The sequence below is a fragment of the Amblyraja radiata genome, chromosome 15, assembly GCF_010909765.2.
Source record: "Amblyraja radiata isolate CabotCenter1 chromosome 15, sAmbRad1.1.pri, whole genome shotgun sequence".
In the NCBI taxonomy this organism is placed as follows: Eukaryota; Metazoa; Chordata; class Chondrichthyes; order Rajiformes; family Rajidae; genus Amblyraja; species Amblyraja radiata.
Window position 1 is genome coordinate 3,303,893 of NC_045970.1, and position 10,358 is coordinate 3,314,250.

The 10,358-nt window shown below is 45.9% G+C and overlaps 1 long non-coding RNA gene across 1 annotated transcript; it reads right to left on the minus strand.

The window, feature by feature from the left end:
• Positions 1 to 8,017: 8,017 nt before the first annotated feature.
• Positions 8,018 to 10,152, minus strand: LOC116981599. The gene is made up of 4 exons (XR_004414240.1): positions 10,142 to 10,152; positions 9,805 to 9,809; positions 9,176 to 9,275; positions 8,018 to 8,148 (listed from the first exon to the last, which is right to left on the minus strand). It is a non-coding gene; the product is annotated as an uncharacterized LOC116981599 (long non-coding RNA).
• Positions 10,153 to 10,358: the final 206 nt, after the last annotated feature.

Below are 10,358 nucleotides of genomic sequence, written 5' to 3' on the forward strand. Positions count from 1 at the left end.
ACCCTTCTCCCTCTCCAATTGTAGATTAAACCTGACCATATTATGGTCACTGCTTCCTAATGGCTCCTTAACCTCAAGTTCCTTTATCAAATCCGGTTCATTACATAACACTAAATCCTGAATTGCCTTCTCCATGGTAGGTTCCAGTACAAGCTGTTCTAAAAGTCCATCACGAAGGCACTCTACAAAGTCCCTTTCTTGGGGTCCGGTTACAACCTGATTTTCCCAGTCTACCTGCATGTTGAAATCTCCCATAATGACCACAGCATTACCTTTGCTACATGCCAATTTTAACTCCTGATTCAACTTGCACCCTATGTCCAGGCTACTGTTTGGGGGCCTGTAGATAAGTCCGACTAGGGTATTTTTACGTATTCACGTCCCCCCTCACACCGCTCACAATTAGCCCTGACCTTACTCTTTTATCCCTTCTCAAATATTCCTTCCCATTAATTTGAGAATCTTTTGTAATTTTTCCTGTAGTCACTTCCCCTTTCGATCCAGTTTGATAAGTGCTACCTGAACCACCCGACTTAATTAAATATTTACCTTGGATTATTCTTGAAGTTGAATCACAAGATCAAGTGTTGTCAGATATCTGAGGCTTACAGAGTGCATGGTACCACTAAAAGGAAAGCAGTCTTTTCAATGAAAGTTGCTCCCAATGGGAACTAATGATAGAGTTGAAGGGATACCCAATAAGGAAGTAGGGCACTGGGGAATAGTACCACTGATCATCAGCCAATCATTTACACATGAACCCCATCTTTTATTCTCCCCACTTTCCTATTAACTTCCCCAGTTCCACCCATCAACCACACACAAAAAAACTGGAGTAACTCATCGGGTCAGACAGTGTCTCTGTAGAAAAGGAATAGATTACCTTTCAGGTGGAGACCCTTCTACAGACCCGAAGCGTCACTATTCCTTCTCTCCAGAGATGCTGTCTGACCCACTGAGTTACTCCAGCTTTTTGTGTCTATCTTTGGTTTAAACCAGCATCTACAGTTCCTCCTGCAGAACCAACTAACCTATCAAGCTCCACATCTTTACCAGACAGGGGTAAGGTGGAGCACTGGGAGGAAACCCATGAAATTACAAACTCCACGGAGACTGTATCAGAGGTCAGGACTGAAGCCACTTTGCTGGATCAGTGAGGCAGCAGCTCTCTACCAGTTGCACTACAGTGCTGTTCATGATTCTACAATATTATAATGTTTAAGTTTCTAAAATAAAAAAAATATTCATAGTTTGTAGTGTAACTTTTTCACACAAAGGGAGGTAGGTGAATGTAACGAGTTGCCAGAGGAGGTAGTTGAGGCAGGTACTATCACAACAAATAAGAAACATTTAGACAGGTTCATGTATAGGACAAGTTTAGAGGGCAGGTGGGTCCAGTGCAGATGCGGCATGTTGGCGGTGTGGGCAGGTTGGGCTGAAGAGGCCATTTCTCCGCTGTAAGACTCGATGACTCTAGTTATAAGGCACCTTCCCTTTCACAGAAATAGTTATGGCTAATGAAATACTTCTGAAATATTAACTTTTTGTGTAGGAATGTTCAAAAATGGCAATGAAAGAAAAAACAGGTAATGTCTCCCAGAATTAGGCAGGACATCAGGGAGAATGTCCCCAATCATACTCATTTTTAAATTCCAACAAAAATCCTACAAAAAGTAGACTTCTCATTAGCTATTGAAAGCTGAACCTTCTCGCAAAATGTAACAATGAGTTTACCGCCCGCAACTCTGCTGGCAGCTGCTCATGAAACTAATTAACTTTTGATTAAACCCTTGAAACCTGATTCCAATTAAATAGTTATTCAAATTTTCCAATAAAAGTTAAAATAGCCACACCCACCTGATGATGCAACTTTTTTCTTTAATCGTGAAGCTTTTATTTCGTAATCCAAAAAATCTTGACATTTTTAAGTGTTACCTCATTCTTTCAATAGTCCAGGCGAACCTTTCTGTGTTCAAAGGTATCAAAAGGTATCAAAGGTATTTTATTAGTCACATTCACATACACCCAGGTGTAGTGAAGTGAAATGTTTTTGCCATTTTGCAGCACACAAAAAAAGATTACAGACATAACACCAATGAGAGTCTTAAACACATAGAACATCCCCCCACAATGGCTCCCACCATGAGGGAAGGCACAACGTCCAGTCCCCAACCCCAGTTCACCCAAACATACTGAAAGATAAGTGACCTTTATTAAGTGTCCACTCGATTCAGTTGCAGTATCGATTTGGAAGAGTTGGTTGCTGCTCCCTGTATTGTTGTGCAGTACTGAGAGTGCTGCATTACGGCGATCAGAATGATATCCCGATTGCCTGTTCAGGAATATGTGAAAGATTTTGTTTTGCCCCTTTATCAAACAAAGCAGTAATTCTACTCAGTAACACGGGTAATATTCACTGAATCAATCACTGAAGCAGTTTAGCTGCCCAATGTTCAGTGGGTGATGGGTTCATGGAACGAGCTGCCACAGGAAGTATTTGAGGCAGGTACAATAACAACATTTAAAAGGCACTTGGACAGGTCCATGGAGAGGAAAGGTTTGGATGGCTCTGGACTAAATAGGACAAGTTTAGATGTTAACAAGTTCATTGATAACTAAACTTCACAGTTAGATCTTGGAAAATGTTGATCACTTCTTGTAACTCAGGAGCGATCTCGCAGAAAATCACACATCTCTGATGAAATTTACCATTGTCTTCAATGTACTAGCACAGCCTTTGGTCAATTGTGAAGGTTCTTTGTGAACTTAGATCTGGAAAAAGCTACCACACTACAGTGATCCCTTGCAGATTTTGCAAACTGGGATATAGATCATCAGATGTTTAAGATGTATCAGGTTTCAGACTCATTAACCTATACAATATATTTTATCATTAACACCCTCCTCTTAATTCCTCATTTTCATTGGCCTCTTTGTTCTTCAGCATGCCAAGGATTTTGGTGCCTTCTGTGAATATAGCTTGCTACACAAGCAGGAAACATTCACAAGGATTGGTACACCAATAATTAGATTTCAAACTGAGACGTCACCTGTGCATCTTCCAAAATGGTGCTGCCTGGCCTGCTGTGTAATGCCCCCGTCCCACTTAGGAAACCTGAACTGAAACCTCTGGAGACTTGCGCCCCACCCAAGGTTTCCGTGCGGTTTCCGGGGGTTTTTGTTAGTCTCCCTACCTGCTTCCACTACCTGCGACCTCCGGCAACCACCTGCAAACTTCAGCACTTTGTGCTTTTGTGTATTAACCAGTATCCACAGTTCTTTGTTTCTACAATCAATGGCATGACTGCCTTGACAGCATTGATGTACAGAGGGATCTTGTGGTCCAGGTCTATAACATGCAAGTGGCATCACAAGGGGTTTGTGTAGTAAATGGAGGTATATGGTATGCTTGTTTTCATAGGTCAGGTCATTGAGCATCTTCCTCGTTCGTATGGCGTGCACAGCCATAGTTGTTAGACAACTTGTTATGTTGGATCTTCTGTTTGTGCATGCCAGGTGCATTGCATTCATCGAAACAGGGTGGACCTCATGAAGGTTGCAATCTCCTACCCCAGGCATTGGGTATAAGAGTCCGGAAGTTATGACGCAGCTTTATAGGACTTTGGTTATGCTGCATTTGGAGTCAAACTCAAAAAGCTGGAGTAACTCAGCGGGTCAGGCAGCATCTCTGGGGAAAACCAATACACACCATTTTGTGTTGAGATCATTCTTCAGACTCATTTCTCATTTACAGTGTTGCCTGCAGTTCTGGTTGTCCCATTCCAAGAAAGATTTGGAGGCTTTGGGAAGGGTGTAGAGGCGGTTTACCAGAATAATGCCTGGATTAGAGTGTGTTAGCTACAGGGAATGGTTGGACACTTAGATTGTTTTCTCTGAAATGTCAGAGGATGCGGGGTGACTGGTTAGAAGTAAATAAAATGATGTGAGATACATAGATGAGGTAGACAGTCCGAACCTACTTCCCAGGGTGAAAATATTAAATAAGAGAATTCTTAACTTTAAGGTCATAAGTGATAGGAGTAGAATTAGGCCATTCAGCCCATCAACTCTACTCCGCCATTCAATCATGGTTGATCTATCTCTCCCATCTTTAAGGTGATAGGGGTAAAGTTTAAAGGAGATGTGTGGGAGGTCCCTGGAGCTTGCTCTGGGTGCCGGCCGGTACAATTGTGCAAGTAAGAGACTTGTAGATGAGCATTTGGTTCTACAGTAATTGGAGGGATATGAATTATGTGCAGGTAGATAAGGTTATGTCTTGGCATCATGTTCGGCACAGACGGTGGGCTGAAGAGCCAGGTCCTGTGCTGTAGTGTTCTTTGTTCTATGTAATCAATGCCTTGCCAGCAAAACCATATATTGAATAACTTAGAAGGGCAATAATTAAAAGACTGAAATAAAGTGCAATGCCCACAACTTGCTTGAAACTTATCTGTACCAAGATTACATCCATTGTGGAGAGTCCAAGAATCTCCAATGAGGTTGATAGTATCTCAGGACTGCTCTCTAATTGTTGGTAGGATAGTTCAGTTGCCTGATAACAGCGGGAAAGAAACTGTCTCTCAATCTGGAGGTGTGTGTTTACAAACTTCTATTCATCTTGCCTGATGGGAGAGGGTCGGAGTGGCTGGTGTGTGACATCCTTAATGCTGGTGGCCAGCATACTTGTGTTACCATAGAAGTGTTGCGGGTCAATGTGGAACATATAGGGCTCATGTTGTCGACCTCCCCGTGGTGAGCCCTGTCAACTGAACTCAGTTGCCGCAGCTCGGCGCCAACCAGGAGCGTGCGCCCTTTTTAGGGCTGGCACCTACAGATGTCGAACCGGATGGTATCACCCTGCTGCAGCTGAATGCGGAAAACCAAACCAAGGCCAAGACCACCATCATTGAACATCTGCTACAGACCCACAAAGTCATTGCAATCCTGCTCCAAGAGACTCCCAAAAATGATCGCTTCCATCTGAAGATCCCTGGTTATACCCTGGCCGCCTGCACCAAGAGCGACACCCATGGGATTGCCACTTTTGTAAGGAACACAGCAAAATGGAAAGCGGTTGCAGTTTCCCCTCCTGACTCCGACGTGGAATGGGCAACAACGCAAGTCGAAGGTGTCAGGGTCAACAATGTATGCAAGCCACCTTCTACCAAGCTCCACAAAGTCTCCATCCCCACCTTTGGTTCACCCTGCATCTACACCGGAGACTTTAACTGCCACAGCACCACCTGGGGCTACCGTTCAACTAACTCAGATGGAGCTGCACGAGAAGACTGGGTCTCAGCTACTGCCGTTCAACTCCTGTACGACCCAAAACAACTGGACAGCTTCCACTCTGGCAGGTGGAACACCACTACCAAACCTGACTTGGCTTTGGCAAACCTGTATGGACCATCCCCACACCGTATCATCCTGGATCACTTCCCGAAATCACAACATCGCCCATCTCTGATTATCCCGGACAACCCCATCGAGCTGGTCCCAACCAACCCTGCAAAGAGGTGGAATTTCCGCAAGGCCAGGTGGGACCAGTTCACAAGTCTGGTGGACTTCTGGATCGACAGCCTTTCCACCCCCACCTCCACCAATCTGGACAAAACCTACTCAGCCTTCTGCAAACTCCTCATCAGGGCAGCGAAGACTTCCATTCCTCGCGGCTATCATTGCCGGTACATCCCCACATGGGACGAAGAGTGTGACGCATGCTACGACGCATTCCTGGACGCTGAACCTGGCGAAGAGGCTGCCTCCAAGGCTACGGAACTGACAATCCGCCTCGACAAGAAACGCAGAGAGTGGTGGGAAGAGACGGTCCAAGGAATCGACTTCACACACTCCAGTAGGGTGGCTTGGAAGAACTTTAATCGCCTCACTGGTCGAAGTACCCGCCCAAAGCATTGCCCTGTCACGGCCAACTCCATCGCCCACCAGCTCCTGGCCAACGGCCACTTCAAAGACACGGACAAGAATCAAACTCGTTCTGTCAAACTGCAAACCACTAATTTTTGGAAAGCTCCAGGCGCTGATGGGCTCCTGTCAGCAGCCTTTTCCTCTGCAGAACTCTCTCCTGTCATCCCTCAATTGAAATGCGGAAAAGCCCAGGGTCCTGATAACATCCCCCAGAATTCCTGAAACACTGCGGTCCTAAATGCCAGGTCTGGCTCCGTGAATTCTACTCCTCTTGCCTCATTGGTCAGTCCATTGTGAAGATCTGGTGGAAAGTACCAAAGTCAAAACCAAACAAGCGTGTGTACGACCCAAGGAACCATCGGCCCATCTCACTCCTCTGTGTCCCGTACAAGCTTCTCGAACGGCTTCCCCACATGGGACGAAGAGTGTGACGCATGCTACGACGCATTCCTGGATGCTGAACCTGACGAAGAGGCTGCCTCCAAGGGTATGGAACTGATAATCCGCCTCGACAAGAAGCGCAGAGAGCGTTGGGAAGACACCTGATAACATCCCCCAGAATTCCTGAAGCACTGCGGTCCTAAATGCCAGGTCTGGCTCCGTGAGTTCTACTCCTCTTGCCTCAGTCCATTCCGAAGATCATTGCTCTACCAAAACCAAACAAGCGTGTGTACGACCCAAGGAACCATCGAGCCATCTCACTCCTCTGTGTCCTGTACAAGCTTTTGTACGGGACTCTGCACTACCCACCAAATAGTCAAGCTGAGCAATGACATCGAAGACATTTTGGAAAAGGTTCGCAAGGCGGGCATCACACTGGTGAACCTCACTGCCACCTACGATAGTGTAGCACCAGGGCCTGATCTTGAAGCTCCTTCACACCATTCCTGACCGCCATTTAGTGCGGTTCTTTGCCAACATCCTGGGCAACTGCAGTTTTGTAGTCAAGACCAGCGACGGATAATCTAGCCGACTGCAACGCCTAAGAAACGGAGTCCCCCAAGGCTCGGTACTGGCTCCCATGCTCTTCAATCTCTTTATCAGCGATCTGTCATGCACAACCTCGGGCCAGTATGTATACGAAGATGACCTGGCCCTACTGCATTCGGACAGGAGTTGGTCAAACATGGAGGATGTCCTTTCAGTGGATATGGAACTTTTCACGGGCTGCCTTAATACCTGGAGACTAAAACTGAATGTGGCAAAAACCACCACAACGGCCTTTCACCTGAACAACAAGGAATCTCAACGCCAGCTAACCGTCACCCTCAATGGGTCACCCCTACCCTATAACCCATTTCCTACATACCTTCTGTTGAAACTAGATTGGCAGCTGACCTACAAGCAACTCCTTGAAGCTCTCCGTGCTAAAGTCTTGGCGCGGAACAACCTCCTACGTTGCTTGGCTGGATCGTCATGGGGCACCAGGACATCTTCTCTCTGAACCAGTGCTCTTGCACTCGTGTACAGCGCCGCTGAGTACACCACCCCAGCATGATGCCGCAGCGCTCATACTAGCAAGCTAGACGCCATCCTAAATTACACCATGCGGATCATCACCGGCTACCTACGCCCTACTCCGGATCTTCTGCCGTGCTCGCATGTATCACACCCGCCAAGCTTCACAGAGAGTACTTCACCCACAGGCTGGTGTGCAAGGCCCCATCGGACGCCAAACATCCTTTGCACCACCTCGCCCAGGACTCACAGCAACTGGGACCTCAACGCCTGTCATCTTGTCGCCACTTCTCCCGTCACGCAGCCACCCTCTGTGGCTCCGGTTTCAACGCACTAGGAGCTTGGGGAACCAGCTGGGAACAGACTTCCCAACCTCCTCAATTCACTGTTGCACCGAACACCACAGCCCCACGTGGCTCGGACATGCCCTGTAAAGAGTGGGTCGCCCTGAACCGGCTCCGTACAGGGGTCGGCCGGTTCAACACCAACATGCATCGCTGGGGGTTGCGTTCATACATTTCATACATTAACAATACAGTATTCATTTATACACCTGTGGTCAGTGTTCAACTCATTAACAACTTTGATAAATACATTGGTGTCATTCCCATCGGTAGTGCGTCTACAAAAGTCTCTCCAGGCACATGTAAACAAGCAAATGTGGTGTCGCAAAGTACGCCAAGACCAAGTAGCGTGACCTGGTCCGGGAAGTCTTCATTTTCGAGCAGTAAATAAGCGCTTGAAGAAATTCACTCGACTCTTCGCCTGCAAAACAGAAACAGAGGTCAATAGCTAACTAACATCAACCTAATACAGGTGTCAGAGTTTATGAGGAGATGGCAGGAGAATGGGGTTACAAAGGAGAGATGGATCAGCCATGATTCGATCAAGGATTGACTTGATGGGCCAAACGGCCTAATTCTTATCCTATCAATTATGAACCTCAACTAATTAGTTCTTTCAGAATTAAACGAATTAGTAAAATACCTAGGTACAGATGTGAAGATTTGTATTTACTTATCATGTTATAAAGATCCGCATTATAATGTACGAATGGGTGGTAGCGGCTTCAATACAATGGTCCAAATGAATGCACTATTCTATGAGCAAACAAGCAATGTAGATTCCTTGGTGAACTATTGGACAGGAGGTCTAGATTCTAAACAATCCTCTGTCGCAGTCAATCAGAAAATGACAATGCTTCCATGGTTAGTCTTGGATTCCTTGGTGATGGGTGACTTATCCATTCTAACACTATACAGCATGATGAAAGTGGGGAAAGATGAATCTTCATCAGCTGTTTTCTCTTGCTCTCTGTATTCCTGGAAAGGTGTCTCTACATTTAAGATCTTTTGGTTAAGATGAGATAACCAAATTTATTGCATTGATTTTGAGATTTGGCTTACACCTTGGCTTGTATTCACTGCGCGCTTTCATACAGAAACAGAGAGATTAGAGATATGCATTTGAAAACCGATTAGAGTGAGTGCGACATGAGAGTAACTCAAACACCTCATGTCTCGCAGGAGAGGAGGAGTTGCTGGGTGAGGGAAGGGGCACCACGTGCAGACCTCGAGGCTGGACAAAGAAACCAGGCCAGGTTTTCTGTGTTGTCTGCCTGAATCACCCACTCCAAACCGATGTACTATGTATCCTATTTATTAGTTAGTAAGTACATAGAAGCAGGTTTTCCATGGTTGCCCTGTTCACTGGGGTGGGGTGGGGGACAAGATACAGTGTAAAACGTCAGGAAATTAGATTAGAAAACGATGCATTGATTGGCAATACACACCTTCCGTGCCACCACCACCTGTTCACTGGGGTCTCTCTCCAAAGCCTCCTAACATTCATCGATTGATTCCAAACTAATGGTGTACTTCCTGGGCGCTGGTCTGACAGGAAGAGGTTTACGTCTGGAAAGAAAACAGCAGCATAATCGGTAACACAGTAACCCCACCTTCTCAAAGAAATGTCATCGATACCAAGGGATGGGAGAACACACGGCTTTCAAGGAATCTTCTCCAAGGATTTTGAAGCAGCTGCTTTCTGCAGTCTGTGGATTCCTCTACAAGCGGTTTGATGGAGCAAAACAGGAAAGACAATTTCTTGAATTGGAGGAAGCAAGGGTATAGAAACTAGCAAAAATGAACTATTGGACAGGAGGTCTAGATTCTAAACAATCCTCTGTCGCAGTCAATCAGAAAATGACAATGCTTCCATGGTTAGTCTTGGATTCCTTGGTGATGGGTGACTTATCCATTCCAACACTATACAGCATGATGAAAGTGGGGAAAGATGAATCTTCATCAGCTGTTTTCTCTTGCTCTCTGTATTCCTGGAAAGGTGTCTCTACATTTAAGATCTTTTGGTTATGATGAGATAACCAAATTTATTGCATTGATTTTGAGATTTGGCTTACACCTTGGCTTGTATTCACCGCGCGCTTTCATACAGAAACAGAGAGATTAGAGATATGCATTTGAAAACCGATTAGAGTGAGTGCGACATGAGAGTAACTCAAACACCTCATGTCTCGCAGGAGAGGAGGAGTTGTTGGGTGAGGGGAGGGGCACCACGTGCAGACCTCGAGGCTGGACAAAGAAACCAGGCCAGGTTTTCTGTGTTGTCTGCCTGAATCACCCACTCCAAACCGATGTACTATGTATCCTATTTATTAGTTAGTAAGTACATAGAAGCAGGTTTTCCATGGTTGCCCTGTTCACTGGGGTGGGGTGGGGGACAAGATACAGTGTAAAACGTCAGGAAATTAGATTAGAAAACGATGCATTGATTGGCAATACACACCTTCCGTGCCACCACCACCTGTTCACTGGGGTCTCTCTCCAAAGCCTCCTAACATTCATCGATTGATTCCAAACTAATGGTGTACTTCCTGGGCGCTGGTCTGACAGGAAGAGGTTTACGTCTGGAAAGAAAACAGCAGCATAATCGGTAACACAGTAACCCCACCTTCT